The 19,781-nt window shown below is 37.9% G+C and overlaps 2 protein-coding genes and 2 long non-coding RNA genes across 10 annotated transcripts in view; 2 read left to right on the forward strand and 2 right to left on the reverse strand.

Moving 5' to 3' along the window:
- Positions 1–19,781, reverse strand: part of LOC127988462 (uncharacterized) — a 523,986-nt gene that overhangs the window by 158,884 nt on the left and 345,321 nt on the right. The window lies entirely within an intron of this gene.
- LOC127988497 (hepatocyte cell adhesion molecule) overlaps positions 1–19,781 on the forward strand; it is a 278,315-nt gene that overhangs the window by 67,628 nt on the left and 190,906 nt on the right. The gene's annotated exons all lie outside the window — the stretch shown is intronic.
- LOC127988548 (uncharacterized) lies at positions 257–2,141 on the reverse strand. Its single transcript, XR_008161741.1, has 4 exons — positions 1,891–2,141; positions 862–897; positions 435–481; positions 257–351 (listed from the first exon to the last, which is right to left on the reverse strand). It is a non-coding gene; the product is annotated as an uncharacterized LOC127988548 (long non-coding RNA).
- On the forward strand, positions 7,990–8,733 carry LOC127988520 (uncharacterized). The gene is made up of 2 exons (XR_008161707.1): positions 7,990–8,241; positions 8,457–8,733. It is a non-coding gene; the product is annotated as an uncharacterized LOC127988520 (long non-coding RNA).

Raw genomic sequence — 19,781 nt, forward strand, 5'->3', positions numbered from 1 at the left:
ATATTTATACTGTAAAATTAATTACAGTTCATGTTTTTGCACTGTATTTAAAAATACTGTAAAGTTACTATGCAGTATAATTGATTACGGTAGTTTTTATATTCACATAAATTCATCTATACACAACATATAACTAACTACAACCTGTTACATGCTTAAAAAAGAATGAAATATAAAGGCTTGTATGCAAAAAAAATTTCACACAGTTATATTACTGATTATTAAATGTCACGTAAATTATGACAACAATCAGAAGTCCATTTAAAAACTTTTATTACAATTTAATTCATTAAATGGTAAAAACACTCTCCAGACTTGACAGGGCCAATGCAGATACCAGGTTTTTGCTGCCTATAGAGAACAAAACACAAAAATTAAGTTGCACTACAGCTTGACCGACATCAATGTGATAAACAGACTTGAAAATGACTTACCTCTTTATTAACTCATCAGCACGCTGCAATGTCGAACAACATACACGCTGAAAAAAATGAAAAACATATTCAACACTGCATAGACCTACACAGAGATATTCGTTTCACCATGCATCCCCAGATGTGGAAGTGAAAGAACATTCCATAACCTGGCATGTCATATTAACACCACTGTGTGATTTGTCAGCACTTGGTGTAATCACTGCATGGTTACGATACATATGTGTACGAAGGCCAACGGCAGTTTTGAAGTTACATGGACACTGGAAAAATCCACAAGAGAATCTATAGTTTGCAAGATTCCTGTGTTCCTTAGCAAGTCTGACAAATTCTGGAATAGACTTTACAGAGTACTGACACACTTTGCAAGATAAAGGCATTTCTAATCTTATTTCCAAACAATTTTAACTTTAGATGCAGTACTTACCCATCCACATCTGGTGACTTCACCAATGATTTTTACCTGTAAGACAAAGAGAAACATGGATCAGTTAAAACATAAAAAGGTTACAAAACAATTCCAATTTATAGAATCAAATTAAATAATTTGAAAAGAAAACAAATTTCAAAGACCAGAAATGACAAGCTATCAACTTAAATGCAACTTAAAAATAGCACAAAAAAAACTTAACATATAATTTAAGTAAATCAAATAATTGAATGCTAGTATTAATTATTCAACCTGTGCATTTCATTTATTACTTGTAAAAAAAAAAGGCTAATATATTAAATTATTATTATTTATTTATGTACCTATTACAATTAATTTGAGATCTCTTGGTGTCCTAACAGAGACCCGATTTCGAGGGAGAACCTGATTTGTCACAAATAAGAAATGAGAAGCACCCAAAGTGACAAGAATACGGGGATTATAATAGCCATTATCGTGAATATCACACATCAAATATACAACTAAATTATCCGCAGTGCGTTGGCAGTGGCTGTATTCAGATATTAATGCACTTGAAGAAGTTAATGAAAACGAGTGAGCAAAATCATGGGAACGTCTGGTCTGAAGAAGGACTATACCGAGACGAGGGAATTAATCCGGCCCGACTTTCACTGCCTGTGTATTCACTTTAAATGAATACATCGGTTGTACTTCAAGTCGTGCATAACATTAGTGTAATAGGTCGATTTCGTACATAGCTTTAGGTTTAGGCGCGTAAGGCCTCGATCGCGACAGGACACACGCACACGGTGTAAGTTACACACAAATGTTCAGAAAGAAGAACATTTCGATTACTTTGTTCTAAACTTGAAATTATTAACTAACATTAACAGCAAACCTTGTGATAAATAATATTTGGTTAACGTTAGAATGTTTGTGTTACAGACTACTATCAAACTCACCACCGATTATTTAGTGGTAACGTTAAAACGAATATCTTCCCTTTGGGGTGAAACTTTTTGAAATACACATCTTTAAGATATTGAATAAAATTGTATATCTCACCTGACTGGTTCTCGTTGGTCTTGTTCATCCTCAAAGGCTCAGAAAATGAATTGGAAAATGAGTGCAGGCTGACGGTTTAGATGATTGGTTGCCAGGTATATCGCGTACGATTCCGCTCTTTATGTAATTAGTGTGTTTAATAGAAAGCAAAATAATAATATTAAAAATGTATCATGGGAATTGATTTTATCTATTTACCTAGGCTATATTTTTGACATCTACATCTCTACAACTACCTCCCACCCACAAAATTGTTGGCTATAACCTATGAGATTAGGTGGGTTTTGTATCAAAATCTGGCAACCATAAAGATACGCAATTAAAAAACACCCACATAAATCATTCAACTTTTTTTTAACTATATGCCAAATGCCTTAATATATGGGTTACCATATGAAACCATGTATTATAAAATTCCTTATAAATAAATATATAATTAATAAAACCAATTCCTTGTAAGTTGGATTATTACTGTCATCAATTTAACAGTAATATAAGGATTACTGTAATTATTTTCCCACTCTATTGTTTTTTTCAAAGAATAGCATAAATTGACAGCAACTGTCCTGTAAATAGTTTTTACAGTAAGACAAAGCTGGAAATACAGCAATAATACTGCAAAAGTTATAAAATTGACAGCAACTTACTGTAAACTGTTTCTACAGTAAGCTTTCTCTGATAATACAGCAATAATACTGTGAAAACAACAGAAATCGTTTACAGTGCAATAAAACATCAGCATCTGATCCTCTGTAACGCACAATAACAGCAGGTGTTCATCACCAATGCACACTCATCATTTAATTAGTCTCTTAATTATCTCATTGACTTTAACTCTTTGAGGACTTGGGATTTGAGTTGAGACTCGTTTGTGACTTGGAAGGAATGACTTGTTTCCTCCTCTGGTGAAATCAGCTGCTGAGTTCATGGGTGGAGCAAAAATGTGGCAGGACTTTTACTTTCTGACCCCTGGACTCTCCACCTCTGCTGGTATATCATATAGATTTATGCTGTAAAATATTAAATTAGATGTCTAATACTTAAAGGGGAGATTGGGGCACGATTAGCCACTTTTTACTATTGTAGTTCTCAAGATAAGGGAAAATGACACAGAAGTACAATAAAAGTATCTGTCCTATCCAAATGAAAGTATTCCTATCATTTTAAATGCATCTATGACAAAGGGTTATAAAAATATGGCTTCTTTCAGTTATCCCTGGGTTTGGGGTGTGTTGACCCGAGAAAAGTCAGTGGGTAAGATGCACTCTCCATTCCCCCAATGTGTTTCTCCTTATCACAGTCTGGCAGAAATGATGGGTGCGTCCAAAATACATGGTCACATGACAGTAAAAGTGTACAGATGCCAAGATACAAGGGGTGGCTCAACTTACCCCACTCTTTCCTTACAGAAGCAGGCTCAGAGAGTGAGAGAGCACACTCATCAAAACATCTACAATAAAGTCTGAAATCATTACAGAGAGTCTCTAATAATTGTGTATTTGTAACAACTGGATCATATGTAGTAACAGACACCCACCCTCCTTGTGCCTTTTGTTTTGGTTTGGGCCACTGCCGCTCAAAATGTCTGTGCACAGCCCTGGGTGGAATTGTATATTAAACATTTCAATAATCAGTTCAAATATATTTTTCTAAGTTGTTTTATGAGTTCACTGCTTGGTCCTGCTTTTTATTTTAATGAAGATTTGATCTAATAATCATCAAGCTCCTGTGAAAACCTTGGTATATTATGCAGTGATCTGTGTCTGATCAGAAAATATCAACAGACTTATAACAGTTCATTTTTCTCATTAAACTCTGATGAAATGTCTTTATTTGTAATCATAATGAGAGTCATCTAAATGTATTAATGAAATAGTCTCCTCTCGGTAATATTGTGCTTTTAAATACATGCATATAAAATACATTCATTATACTTATTCTTAGATTTATTTATTTTTTTTTCACAGTAAATGTAATGGCTTATGGTGTATATTGTTTCCTCTCTTGTCTTTTAGTTTTGGTCTGTTCATCCCTGCTAGTAGATATTGTAACTACTCTTATCTAAGAACTCAAGGCATGTCCTTCTTCTTTGAAGAGCATTCAGTAAATATGTGTGATGAAATAAATGTATTTTCTAGTGTAGCTGGTCTCTTTTCCTCTTTGCGTTGTGTTGTGTCAATAAATTGTTGATATAGGCCTATTCCAGCATAGACACTTCTCCTGCTGGCGCTATAATAAAACATATTTTGCACACTCTTCACAGACATCCAACACTTTTCTTGATATTAAAAATGTTATTGCTTAATTTATCACACATTAACTTAAAAGACAGACAGAATTAAAGAGCTATCAATCACACGACCTACCAGCCAGTCAGCCAATAGGAAGCCCTATTAACCCCTATTCTGTCCAATCATACTCCAGTGTGATTATCATTCTTAACAAGTGGAGAAACACAATATAGTGTAAATGTAAACTCTGTTACACTAGCGACATATACACCTGCAAATATTTGAATATATATAATGTTTTATCAGTGATTGGTTTCAGCATGATGCTGATTTAATGCAGATGATGCTTTAGCTTCCTCTTGTGACTGATTACGAAAACATATTAAGTTTTAACTGATACTCAATGATATTTTAGCAATGATGGAAGTTAATATTAACTTATTTGAAGTGTTTGAATATTAATTAATATCCAAGTCTATTTCAAGTAAAGTCTGTTCAATCGGCAGTAATATATATATATATATATATATATAAATCTTTGCTTCTAAATCCACAGCAACATTTTTTGCCTTTTATGCACATGATCTGAAACTATAATAGTGTATTAGCGCCATCTGCTGTTTGCATTGACCACAAATTGCCTTTTTTCTCTTCCTCAGTCAGTCAACAAAGCTGCTGGAAAGGACAACAATTGCAGAAGCTTAGCTGCCTTTTGCTCTGTTTATGTTTACATCCCCTCAGGTGGTGAAGGCAATTCGGTACCTCGTGGATCCAACATATCAATTTGTCTGCACATGTCATCCTCATGGAATCACACCTCTGGAGATTGACTGTTTTCAATCTATCAAATATCGCCCAAATCCTCTTTTTTTCTTCATCTTGCTCCTGGTACCCGTGTTAGGGAGCCTCTAACCCAACCTGTTCCATAATATTGAGTGAAGAAATCGCTGGAATATCCTCAAAATCTTGCTTGTTTGGAGTGAGGTCTGGAGTAGGCCGAAGCCTTTGAGCTATCCAGGACTTTCTTGGTTTTACACCCAGGGCCCAGGTGGACGCACAGGGTAAGAAACAACATGCCTTACAGACAATCAAAGGCTAAACCACCAGAGGATGAGTCACTGGTGACCATGAGCTCCTTCACTCAGACGCTTGAGCAGCAAAAAGATTTTTACAAAGACATGTTACAACAACAACAGGACAACTTTAAAACTTTTGTGCAGCTCATAATTGATGGCACCAACAAACGCTTAGATGATGTATTTATGGATGTTCAAGGAATCAAAGTCAGCCTGGAATTTACTCAAGACAAAGTTGACAAAATGGCTAAAGCACAAGAGGAAATGAGTAAATCGAAGAAGCTTGAAATGGAAATACTTAAATCAAAGGAGGAGCTGGACAAGATGGCTACAAAGCTGGATTTTATTGAGAACCAGTCACGAAGAAACAACCTTATAGTGGATGGCATTCCTGAGGAAAGAGGAGAGAGTTGGGATGTATCCGAGAAGAAAATCAAGGACATGATGGTCACTAAAATGGGTCTAAATGACAAGAATATTGAAATTGAACGGGCCCACAGGATTGGCCAGCATCAGGAGGGTGGAAGACCCAGACAGGTAATCGTCAAACTCCTGCGATTCAAGGACAAGCAGACCATTTTAGCCTCTGCAAAAGAAATTAAAAGGCACACGCATCGACATAAATGAGGACTTCTCTGAGGCTGTAATGAAGAAAAGAAAAGAACTGCTACCCAAGCTGCGAGCTGCCCGGGAAAGAGGAGAGATAGCCACTCTGAAATATGATAAACTGGTTATAAAATCCAAAAGTGGAGGAGTCTAGTTAGAAATATGCAAACATTTATTTTTTTGTTTATTTGTATTTTTGTGTGTTTTTATTTGTAATTTAGATCATGGCTATTGACTTGTGTCATTCAGCTTTTCCAATTAAGGGTATTACAATAGTGCACTTGAATATCTGCAGTTTGGGATACAAAACTAATGACATATATCAGATTTTGCTGTCCAATAGTATTGAAATTTTAGCTTTGTCTGAAACACACTTCGATTCTAGCTTCATGGATGCTGATGTGAAGATAGACGGTTATAGATTATTTAGGAGGGACAGAAATGGACATGGTGGTGGTGTTGCATTCTGTGTTAAGGATAACATCCCAGTTAATGTTCGAAATGACCTCATATGGCAGAATATTGAAGCATTATGTACAATGTACAAGTTCATTTACCACACATAAAGCCTATCTTAGTTGGGTGTGTATATAGACCTCCCAGTGCCCATACTCAATATTTGGATGACATATGTGAAATGTTTGATGCTGTTTGTGATCAAAACAGAGAGATATTTATTTTAGCTGATTTTAACATTGACTGGCTGTCACCAAACTGTCCAATGTACAAGAAGCTTAAATCTACAGCTACAATATGTGGCCTAAAACAAATCATAACTCAACCCACTAGGGTTGCTACTGGTGTTATCTGCAACATGTATAGATCATAAATTTACAAACGCTTTTGAACAATGCTCCAAAGCAGTCTCTGTGCCCACTGGTTGTAGTGATCATAATATCATAGGAGTCACAAGGAAAACTAAATTGCCTAAAGGTGGCTGTAAAATAATTCATAAAAGAACTTATAGATATTTCAACCAAGAGCAGTATGTGGGTGAAATTCAAGGTGTGGACTGTTCAGAAGTGTGTGAAGATCGTGACCCTGATTCAGCCCTTAATAGGTTTATGGATATATTAATGAAAATAGTCAACAAGCATGCTCCTCTCAGAAAAAGACCCGTGAGAAATAAAAGTGCCCTTTGGTTGGACAAAAATCTTAAAAATGTAATGCTGTCTAGAGACAACGCTAAAATAAAAGCTAATATTTCTTGCGAATTAGCTGATCAAAAACAATACCGAACTCTTAGAAATAAAGTAGTTAAAATGAATTGAAAGAAGAAAAAAAGAGTACTTCCAGGAAAAGATTAATGAAGCAAAAAATGATGGTAAAAAAACTATGGAACACTTTAAATCAAATAATGGGCAGGAGTAAGCACCCAGGAACTGCTGCAAATGACCTTGTGAAAGCTGGAAATTGTCATGTTCTTTTAATTGGTAATATTTTGAATGTAACTGTAATGTTTGAATTTTCTTGATTGTAATTTGTGTTTGTTTTGTGTAATTTTATGTTGTGAAGATTTTAAAAGAGGAACACAGAAAGACTAGCTGCCATTACATGGATACAAAACAATAAAACAACAGAAAGAAAAAAAACGTTTCAAAAATAAAAGAGAAAATGTAATTCTAAAATCAACAATAGCGTATACAACGCTGTAAATAGAAAAGTTCAACAATTTTGAATGATGACTTACCAAAGCTTTGTCTAAAATATTTAATAGTAAAAGTTTACAGTCAAAAAAAAAAAAAAAAAAAAAAAGAGAGAGAAAAAAAGAAAGAAAAAATCTTTAAAGGTGATATGATGTGATTTCAAGTTTTTCTTTCTCTTTGGAGTGTTACAAGCTCTTGGTGAATAAAGAAGATTTGTAAAGTTGCAAAGACTAAAGTCTCAAAAACAAAGAGATATTTCTTATCAAAGTTAAAATCACCAGATTTTCAGCATGATTAAAAAATTTGATTTTGATTGCATGAGAGTTTGATTAACAAAAAGGTAATAACTTCTTAAAATAATAACACTTTAGCCATATATTGTCTGATTTTGCTGCTTTAACAAAAACAGTTCCAAACAAAGTCACAACAGAACCACAGCAAATACTGATCTATATAAACTTCATGAAAGGGGAAGGTTTATGAAATAAGATTTTTGCTTAATTTTTGCTTTAATAATGGAAAAAGTTTAAATATTCAGCTTCTCTTTCCCTCGTTCTGTAGGTCAAACGGTGTGATCTGGAGAAGTCATATTGAGTCGGTGAAGGGAGGAGCTGCTGGAGGAGTTTCTTCACTCACTGCAGATCTTCACTAAACTACTTCACTTCAGACCGACAGCTTCACTGGCTTTATGAACAATTCAAGGTTTACTATCACAGTTCTGTTGTGAAGCTGCCTTGCAAACTGCTGAAGAAATGATCATTTACATTTATTTGTTTTCATGGAGTCTGGCTGGTGAGTATCTGCATGACTTCAGTTTTTTTATATTAAAAGTTGGCCACAAATTTCTGTTATTTATTATTCCATCGTTTATTTTGACTTAAATATTAACAAGTTTTTATCAGACTAAACTTACTTAAATACTTCTGTGAAGAATGAAGAGAATAGTTTCACAATTACAACAACGTTCAGAAATGATTTTACTCAGTAATTCTGTGTTTTTTCATCAGGTGTGTTTGGAGTTGATGAAGTGAAGTCCGTGTCAGTGACGGAGGGAGAATCAGTGCGTCTAAACTCTGATCTTACTGAAATACAGAGAGACGATGAGATGACGTGGAAATTTAACAACATTATGATAGCTAAACTCAATGTGAAGGACAATACGATCAGTGTTTATAATGATAGTGCTGATGGGAGATTCAGAGACAGACTGAAGCTGGATCAGACTGGATCTCTGATCATCACAAACACCAGAACCACACACTCTGGAGAATATACAGTCACTGTCTACGGTGAGCAGAGAATTACTTACGCGCTTTTTTAAACATATAGTGACAATAATCTCTTTCAGAATTGATGATATAATAATTTTATAGTTTTTTTCAACTTGTGTTCTCTGCAACTTTATTCACATTTGAAATATCAAATGACAGACAATTATCACATCATATTATTTTACTGAGTTGTATTTATCCCCTTGTGTTTTTAGCTCATCTGTCTGTTCCTGTCATCACCAGAGACTCTTCACAAAATTCATCATCATCATCATCTTCATCACAGCAGAGTTGTTCATTTCTGTGTTCAGCTGTGAATGTGAGTGATGTGACTCTCTCCTGGTACAAAGGAAACAGTTTATTGTCCAGCATCAGTGTGTCTGATCTCAGCAGAAGTCTTTCTTTACATCTGGAGTGTCTGGATGATTTCTACAGCTGTGTGGTGAACAATCCCATCAGAAACCACACCACACATCTCAACACTCAACTCTGTCAGACAGAGCTCTGTTCAGGTATGTCTGTGATAATATTTAGTGTTTATGAACACATTCACTCACACTAATGACTGTCTCCTTCACATCCTCCAGACTCTGTGTCTCTGATAGTGTGGATCTCTGCTGTCGTTGTTGCTGCTGGTTTTCTGTTGATTGTAACTTCAGTCGGGATCTTCTTCATCTGCAGGAAACACAGAAAAACAGACAAAGAATGTGAGTACTGTCTACTTTTACCTCCTGCATGTGTGTTTAATAATATAAAACAATACTCAGATATCAGTTCATTGAGAATTTTGTTTCTGTTATATTTTCTTACAGTTCAGACCGGTGACAGTGAGATCACTTACGCTGAATATACTGCACTTTCTTCACATAGTAATGTACATTTAACAGTAAAACAGATTTTGAGCTATAGGATGAAGTAAAGTAAATCTTGATGCATGTTTGTATTTGTCAGTTGTTGTTTGTTGTTGATGAAGACTTGTCACAGATACAAAATAATTTCCAAAAGAACAATAAACTAAATTAAACTACTTAAAGCTGAAGTAGGTAACTTTTGTAAAAATATATTTTTTACATATGTTAAACCTGTCATTATGTCCTGACAGTAGAACATGAGACAGATAATCTGTGAAAAAATCAAACTCCTCTGGCTCCTCCCAGTGCTCCTATTGCCATTTGCAGAAAGTCATCGCTCCCGGTAAGAATCAACCAATCAGAGCTGCGGTCCGTAACTTTGTTTGTGTTCAAAATGTAGAAAAATGTATATAATAAGCGAGTGCACCATGAATCCATTTTCCAAACCGTGTTTTTGGCTTGTCCTGAATCACTAGGGTGCACCTATAATAAGTGTTTATATTCAGACTATTTTAGATTGCTTCGGGGGTACCGCGGCGGAGTAACCCAGTACCTTTGTGATTCTTCATAGACATAAACAGAGAGAAGTAGTTCCGGCTACGATGTTCTTCCGCAAGATGCAAGCAGTTCTGTTTATTAACCGCTAGAGCGTCAAAAGTTACCTACCACAGCTTTAATAACAATATCATTTGTTTAGTTATTTTCTCATTTATGTCAGACACTGATATTAATCTTTCATCATTAACATTTTACTTTAACAATTCAAATTTATCAGAACTAAACATTTAATAAGAAAGCATTTTACTTCATTCATGAGAGCCAGGCTTTAAAGCTCCTTTGACAAATTATCATTTATTCGAACAGAAAATGTTTATTTTATCCTATCTCAATTTTCTTCTGCTCACCAAGCCTGCATTTATTTGATCCAGCTAAAGCAGTAATATTGTGAAATGTTTACTTTTCTATATGAATATATTTAAAATGTTGTTTATTCCTGTGATTTCAAAGCAGAGTAACAACATTACTCCAGTCACATGATCCTTCAGAAATCATAATATGCTGATTATGCAAGAAACTTGTCAATATTTAAAATTCTTTGATGAATCTAAACATTCAAAGATAAGCATTTATCAGATTTTATAAAAAGCTTGAAAGTCAGTGTAATTTTATTTAATAAAAAAAAATATTGCATTATTGACACACTGTTTTTCTAATGAATGTTGTTCAGTTGCTTTGACGCAATGTATTTTGTTTAAAGCGCTATATAAATAAAGGTGACTTGACTTGACCACCACAGTGGGCTTCCAACCATGTCTGGTCTGCATGTGTACTGTAGTGCCAGGAGGTAGCTCAGGTAGTGTCTTGGCATTATGGTTGTATTGAGACCTCGTTCGTGACTGCAAATCCACCAGCCTCTTGTGTACAGATTGTGGGGTCGACTGTTGGAGCACTGCACTAGAACATAGGATTGTGCTCCGTAGGACTCATCCCATTAACATTTGTGCAAGGGTCTCATTCAGGCCTGTCACCGGAGTGTTTCTCAGCGACAGCAGCACTAGATGTGTGTCTGTGCCTGTTTGTAGTGCTTTCTTTAGTGCATGTTTGACAGTCTTTATTGCCCTATCTGCAAGTCCATTTGATTGAGGGTATCCTGGGCTTGAATGTGAGAGATTGAAATCCCATGATGCTGCAAATGACTTCATTTCGTAACTTGCAAATGGAACATTGTCACTCACTATTTCTTTCGGGATACCATGTCTGGCAAAAAACAGATTTCATTTTGAGTATTACTGTGTGGGCTGACTTGTCTGACAGGTTGAGGACCTCAGGATATTTTGACAAATAGTCCACCAGCAATAGATAAGACTGGCATCTCAACTCAAAAATGTCCACACCAACCTTCATCCATGGTAGCTCTGGAACATCGTGTGTGATGAGCGTCTCTTTCTGCTGTTGCGGCTGGAGCTGTTGGCACAGTGCATATCTCTCTACCATCATCTCGATGTCCTGTGACATCCCAGGCCAGTAGAGGGATTTTCTTGCTTTGGCTTTTGTTCTTTGTACACCTTGATGAGCTATATGCAGTTTCTCTAGGAATACTTTTTTGAATGTATGAGGTATAACTATCTTGTCACCTACCATCACATTGTCATTTTGAATGCTGATCTCACAGGCCAGTAAATTGATGTTTACACTGCGTCGTTTCTGTGGCCAGCCTTACATTTTCACACAGATCCTGCAGGACTTGGTCAGCTGCAGTGGCCTCTTTCAATTGCTGCAAAGTCTGTGGACTCAGTGCATCAGTGGCTTCCAAGCCATGCAAGACTTTCTCATCATGGAAGTCGTGGCCTAATGGTTAGAGAGTCGGACTCGCAATCGAAAGGTTGTGAGTTTGAGTCTCGGGCCGGCAGGAATTGTTGGTGGGGGGAGTACAGTTCTCTCTCCACCTTCAATACCACCATGACTTAGGTGCCCTTGAGCAAGGCACTGAACCCCCAACTGCTCCCCGGGTGCCGCAGCATAAATGGCTGCCCACTGCTCCGGGTGTTCACAGTGTGTGTGTTCACTGCTCTGTGTGTGTGCACTTTGGATGGGTTAAATGCAGAGCATGAATTCTGAGTATGGGTCACCATACTTGGCTGTATGTCACTTTCACTTTCATCATAGCAGTGGTGTCAGAAGTATTGGCATTCATTACTCAAGTAGAAGTATAGATACTAGGGTTTCAAAAGACTTTTGTAGAAGTTGAAGTATCAACTCAAGCTTTTTACTCAAGTAAAATTGTAAAAGTACTGGTTTAAAAAACTACTTAAAGTATAAAAGTAGAAGTAATGTAAGGAAAAAAATGCCATCAAGAACAAAAGCTTGGGCCGCGCCACAGGGTCCTAGTGTGCACTACCCCACCTCCTCAAAAAAACATTTTTCTAAAGGCAATAATGACTATAATGTTATATTAAAATGTTCATGTTGAAAAAATTGGGATGCACTAGGCTTCCTGTTTCAGCCACATTTATCCCATTGAAAATGAACGCATTTTAGTACAATGCAAATACATTAAAGAGCTAGAGATATGATGACTAGTTGCCAATAAGTATTGTTATGGTGCAAAAAGTCAAATTTCAGAGGCATGTCATCAATAACCTTTAATGGAATGTAAATGTACATCCATGCTTAGCTGCAGGAATCTGTGAGGGCAATGGACAAGAACATTGGTGCAGGCTTAGTAACAATTACACTTGTATGGTTGTCTATTTACAATAAACATTATAGTGCTGTCAAAATTAATGATAAATCCAAGTGATTAATCAAAAACTAAAAATGAAAAATAACTCATAATCCTTCTTGACTGATAGCTTCTTGTATTCGGTACATACGTCTGCTATGTCCAGTGTTCGGGGAGGGTAACGAGTTACAAAGTTGATATAGAGCTTCACAGTCCCACCCACAGCCCGAGAGCGCCTTGGTGCCGGAAGTAAATTTCCCATTCATTTCTCCCATTCACTTTCGGAAAAATCCGTATCTAAAGAGTTTCAGAGCATGTGTGAGGATAACCAGCTACGGCTGAACTCATAAGCACATAACATATCATTTCAAGTGAAAAAATTAAGACAAGATCCAAAAAAAGTCAAAGGTACAAGACTGTGTACATATTTTCATTTCGAGCGCAGGAACTACTCATCCCATAAACCACCGTGCCCCATTGAATTAGACTGAAGCCACAACTGAGAACGAGGCAACAAGCCTTTTGAGCGACATTCAAATCTGATGATGGCCGCTCGCGCGAACTTTTTCCTCCAGTGAATTTTATTTTATATAGTGAATGTGCAGTAATTATATATTGTGTGCGTGTGTGAAAGTGGTTAACGATAACGTCAGCAATGGTGCAGTGCTTTGTACCTGACTGCAATCACTGTTCAGTTGTCAACATATGTCGGTGCCATTACACAAATGTTCAGTAAATGCACAAAAAGGTATGCCTAGGCTAAATATTGTTTTGACAGTGGCATTATAAAATGCTTGATATGACTCATTTCATATGGAGGCTACAGAAGCCTTGCTAAAGTGGACGATAATGCTTACTAACGTTGCCAACCTCCCTGCAAAACTCTCAATGGCAGTCAAGGAGATCATGATTGCACTGATAAGTCTACCGTGCAAAAACGCAACACAGGTTTTTATTTTATTTTATTTTTTTATTAATGATATTCAGTCTTCACAGACCTTCGAGGGGTTTAACCAGACGGTTACACAAGCTCCACCAATCAGATGCATCACTGTGGGATTGTGGGATTGTTCAGGATTGTGGGTAATGAAGTACTTAGCCAAGACATCGCGAATAAAAGGCATTTATCTCAAAACAAGGTTAGTGCCCCATGAACTTTTGGCGTTTATATGAGCATATACTGTCGCTTAGTACAGCCGTAGCTGGTTTTAAGTCTACCATGTATGGTCACGTTTTTATGGCTTATACCCCAAATGTCAATGCAGAAATTGCATTGAATTTTTAGTTCCGGTGTCCTGACATTTTATCCTACCCTGTCAGATTTTCCTACGCGGGTTTACTGCGCACGCGCACATCAATATCGCGTCCTTTGTCTCATGCTAAACAACGATATTTAATGTATCTGCATTACTGTAAGGGTAGGTTTAGGGCTGGGGTAGTTGTAGACTTTAATAAAAACGCAATCTAATTGGTAGAAAATAATATTTATTGTTGGTTTCCTGTAACTGTATCCCTTTTTGCTACAACCGCGAATATAACACATAATTACTGTATTTGCAGTACTGTAAGGGTATGATTAGGGTTGTGATAGGTGTAGACATTAATAAACCATAACTTTACAGTAGAATTTTCGTTGTGGAATTGTACTACCCACTGTTTTGGTGGGAGGTAGGAAAATCTGACAGCGTAGGACAAATCGACAGAACACCGGCACCAGCTGTGGGTGGGACTGTGATGATCTATAGCCTAGATATCACAACATTTTCATTTGTGTCATCAATCGCAAACGATAATTTATTAAAACGTCTCACTACCCAACTACCTACAGTAGCTTAATTTGTGGAGGAGGAAGAGAAAGCACCCATTTGGCAAATGAGCCAGTAGTGAGAAATAAATAATAACTTTTAAGTAGGGTCCAGTGCCTTTTCGATACTTTTAAAATGGTACTGGCGCCTCAACGTGCCTGAACCGATACTTAAAAAAAAAAGAACTACAAAAAAAACTATGGATAACTTTAAAGAACATTACAAATATTAAAATAAATCCATAGCTTTCACCTTGGATGCTCTCATTTCCCAAGTTGTGCTTCCCTTAATCTAAGGCTAATAAATGTATTTCACAATCTGGGTCATTATTTAATACAAAACCACACACAATATTTCTACTGTATCTCTGTCACTCACTCTGATATTTAGTTAAGATGAGTGCTGGCTGTCACTGTCTTTAATCAGTTCTGTGAATTACTGTATGGTCATCCTTTATAAAGTAGCTACAATGTAGTTTTTAAATACAGTGCTGTGCAAAAGTCTCATGGAAAAGAAAAAATAGTATTTTCACCCCAAAAAAGGGTTTTAAGCCAGTTATTTATATCTTTTGCGATTTTGAATGCACAAGCAGGCTGACAACGGCAAAATGAATGTTTGGAAATGTAAACTGATATTTTATACCGACACTCTACAGCAAAATATATAAATAACTGTCCGAACACCATTCTTTTAAGTGAAAATACTAACTGGTCTAAGACTTTTGCACAGTAGTGTATGCATAAAGTACCTATGATTAAATTAATTATATTTAAATAAGTGTAAGGAAACTTTACAGTAGATTAGAAACCGACTGATCGTGATCTTTTGTAAACTGTATTTATGTCAAAGAACTGCACAGATACGTATATTCTAACAATCTATCGATAAACACACACCTTGTGTCCTCTGTCTCTGTTTGAGCTCGTGCTGCTCCGCCGCGGTCTGCGGATTGAAGAGCGCGCTGAAAGACGGGAGGAGACCGGTCTGGCGCCGGTTTCATATGACATTTAAGGGGATTGACTCTGAGGCGATCGGATACTACTGGTTCCAACCTACTTTTAAGAAATATATTTTTGATAAACGATCCCAAAACTGTCTATGCAGTGTGATGTGATTTGTGTCATGTGCAGGTGTGACGGATCGCGTATGGACCAATAGGGTGTCGCAATATGTGTATCTCATCCAACCACAATCAAATTCACTCCATCCGGATGGCGCGATTTATCTGGATAGGTTTTTTTTCTTTCTCTCTCTCTGAACGATAACAATCCGGAATGAAATAGCAGTAACGAAGCTATTTTTTAAAATGTAAGGAGTAGAAAGTACAGATACTTGCGTGAAAATGTAAGGAGTAGAAGTAAAAAGTCGGCTGAAAAATAATTACTCAAGTAAAGTATAGATACCCCAAATTTCTACTTAAGTACAGTAACGAAGTATTTGTACTTCGTTACTTGACACCTCTGCATCATAGAGATCTCCAGCCTCTTTGCTTGCAGTCGCACATGATAGGGCATAACACACAGGGCGTCCTTCTTGCAAGAGACACGCTCCTAAGCCATCTTTTGACGAATTTGCCTGTATCGTTTGTGGCTTCTTGTGGTCGTAGAACCTCAAGACAGGCGCCTGTGTGAGATCTGACTTTAATCTCTCTAAAGCAGCATCATTGTATGGGTTCCATTGCCATACAGTATCCTTCCTTAGCAACTGTCTCAGGGGTGCTGTGATTGAAGCTTCATTGGGGATGTACTGCGCTAAGTACTTGGTCATACCCAGTGTAGGCGTTGAAGACCTTGTTTATCCTCTGGAGGAGGCATGTCCATGATCGCCTTTCACCTTTGCCTCGTCTGGTTGCAGGCCCTCAGGTGAGATGATGTGACCCATGTATTTCACAGTACTTATCTTAAAATGGATCTTATCACCATTGAATCTCACATTGGCTGCTTTTGCTCTTTCCATCACTTTAGCAAGGATGTCATCATGTTCCTGTTGTGACGTAGCTGCTATTATCATGTCGTCTGCAATGACATGGACTCCCTGTATGTCACCAAAGGTCTCGCAGTTTTTCTGTTGAAACACCTCACTTGCAGACTTGATGCCAAACGGTAATCTCAAGAATATATATCTTCCCCAGGGTGTGTTAAAAGTACAGAGCTTTGAGGACGGTTGATCTAATGTGATTTGCCAGTAACCATCTTTCTCATTAAGAATGGTGAAAATAGACTTCCCTGACAAATTGCTGCACACTTCTTCAGTTGTGGGAATGGAATAGTGCTGTCTTTTAATGGCTTTGTTCAAATCACGAGGATCCAAACATACCCCTTAGTGATCCATTCTTTTTTTGTGTGATGACCAGGCTGTTTACCCATTCTGTGGGTTCTGTTACAGGTGTTATGACCCCTCTGTGCACAAGCTCTTGAAGTGTCTCTTTTAGCTTATCTCGAACAGGTAGTGGAATGTTTCTGCATCCATGAATGACATGAGTTGTGATTGTTTGATCTATGTGTATATGAGGAACACCTGGGGACTCACCAAGTCCTGTAAAGACTGATGGATGCATTCTGACCAAGTCCTCTTTGGTAGTCACACACTTCTCTGCAAGCACCTCAATCCTTTTCACCAACCGTAGCTGCTCGCACTCTGTTCTGCCTAGGATCGGTACATCTGCTTGATCAGACACATAAAACTGTAAATTGCTTGTGACTTTGTCTGTTTTGCATTTCAGCAACACAACACCTGTCGGGGAGGATCATATTCCTCCAAATGCCACTAAGATGGTTGATGTAGGCCAGGGGTAGGCAATTCGGTCCTAGAGAGCCGCAGACCTGCAGAGTTCAACTTCAACCCTAATCAAACACACCTGAACATGCTCATCAATGTCTTCAGGATTACTAAGGCTACAGGCAGGTGAGGGTTTTTTCAGGGTTGGAGCTGAACTGTGCTGGACTGCGGCTCTCTAGGTCTGAACTTGCCTACCCCTGATGTAGGCTGAAGCTTAACTTGACCAGGGATCTTCTGGACTATGGATAAAGGTAGCACATTCACCTCTTCTCCTGTGTCTAGTTTGAATTTTATCTGTAGGCCTCTGGTGGTAGCTGTTGTGTACCATATACTGGCTTTTGTGTGGTCTATCTCTTGCACTTGACTTTGTGTTAAAGTGCCAATGTACATGAATTCTATTTCACCTTTTATGCTGTACACAGTCTTTGTTCTGTTCTCGTTGCGAGTGACTGCATGACATACCATGGCAAAGTGGTTATTCTTACCACACTTGTGGCATACTGCACTGAAGGCTGGGCACTGGCGAGGCTCATGGCTCTTTCCGCATCTGCTGCAGTTTCGCATAGTTGTTTTCTTGTTGCTCTTTTGTCTTTATGTTATTTTCTTCTGGTCTGTTGCCTCGTCTATTGCGTTCACTTGAGAGTCTTGAACAACTGTTGCACTTTGCATGGCCTGTATCTGCATCTTGGCTAACTCTGTTGCTCTGCATATTTCACAAGCTCTGTGCAGCGACAAATCATTTTCTCGGAGTAATCTTTCTTTAAGAGAAGCGTTCGTTATGCGAAACACCAGCTTATCTCTCAGCATGTCATTCTCAGTCGGGCCAAACTCACAGTCTTTGCTTTTCTGTCTCAGCTCTGTGACGAATCTATCCACTGTGATGCCTTCTGCCATGGGATGTGACCAGAACTGATGTTTTTCAAATACAAGTTTTTTTGTGGACTACAATAGACTCGGAATGCTGTGAGCACGACTTCTATCATCTCGTTCTCTTGATCGGCAAGACGGATGGTGAGTGTATTATACACTTGTAATGCTTCTTCTCCGATGGTGTGTAGCAGAGTTGCAATTTTGACTGGCTACGGTTTGGTATTCGCTCCCGTTGCGGCCATGTACAGACGATAACGTTGTTCCCATCTTCGCCAATTTTCTGCTAAATTGACCGTTAACAATAATGGCGTTGGCGGCTTGAACTGGTCCATCTTCGCTAACCTTTAGCATTCAAAACTTCGCTGGCGTGACGTTCAGATCTTATCGACAGTCTGTTTGCTGTACTCACTCGAACTGTCTTCTGACACCATGTTGTAGTTCTTTGCATATGTTCTATATATTTGTCAGGATGCTTTATGTCCTTGGCGTATGTCCAGTAAACACACTATGAGCCCTTATGCCATGAACCAGTGTTCTCTTTACATTCTTACTTCTACATCAACTCACATGCACCTCTCAGGCCAGAGCAATCAATCAATCACACGTCAAACACACAAGTCCACTTAATCTACACAGAGTGTCTCACTCAAATCCACCACAAACACCCTGACTAAATGGTGTCAGGAGAACCACCTCTCACTCAACATCGAAAAGACCAAGGAGCTGGTGGTGGATTTCAGGAGACAGAGCAGAGAACACACCCCTATCACCATCGACAGGACACCTGTGGAGTGGGTAAGCAGCTTCAAGTTCCTCGGCATTAACATCAGCGAGGATCTCACCTGGTCTACACACACTGATGCAGTGCTGAAGCAGGCACATCAACGCTTCATCTTCCTGAGACGGTTGAGGAAGTTTGGAATGAGCCCCAGCATCCTCAGATCATTCTACACCTGCTGTAGAGTATCATGACGTGCCTTTGGAAACAGCACCGCTGGCAACCGTAAAGCTCTGAAAAGGGTCGTGTGAACTGACAGCCACATTATTGGAGGTGAGCTTCCCTCCGTCCAGGACATCTAGACCAGACGGTGTTTAAGGAAAGCCCGGAAGATCATCAATGACTCAGCCACCTGTCCCATGGACTGCTCTCTCTGCTGCCGTCAGGAAGACGTCTCTGCAGCATCCGATCCCGCACTAGTCGACTGAGGGATAGCTTTATCCATCATGTTGTCAGATTAATGAACAGTGAACCACCTGGATAAAGTGTTATTTCACTAACAGCTCCTGTTAGTATATGATATGATATTTTATAATGTAAAAGTTCTTAAAAAGCAGGTATGCATGTATTTCATATATATTTCATTATTCAACCTGTTTCTGTAGAATGTTAAATAAACTTGTTTTGATAGATTACTTAAATATATTCTTTAGGCCTCTTTCCTGATCTTTGGAGAGAGAGAGAGAAAAAAAAGAGTATCAAACATTGCATCATATGCATTTGTACCATCATTCATTAATTGCTTTATAAACACTG

Source organism: Carassius gibelio, chromosome B22 (assembly GCF_023724105.1).
Source record: "Carassius gibelio isolate Cgi1373 ecotype wild population from Czech Republic chromosome B22, carGib1.2-hapl.c, whole genome shotgun sequence".
Taxonomy (NCBI): domain Eukaryota; kingdom Metazoa; phylum Chordata; class Actinopteri; order Cypriniformes; family Cyprinidae; genus Carassius; species Carassius gibelio.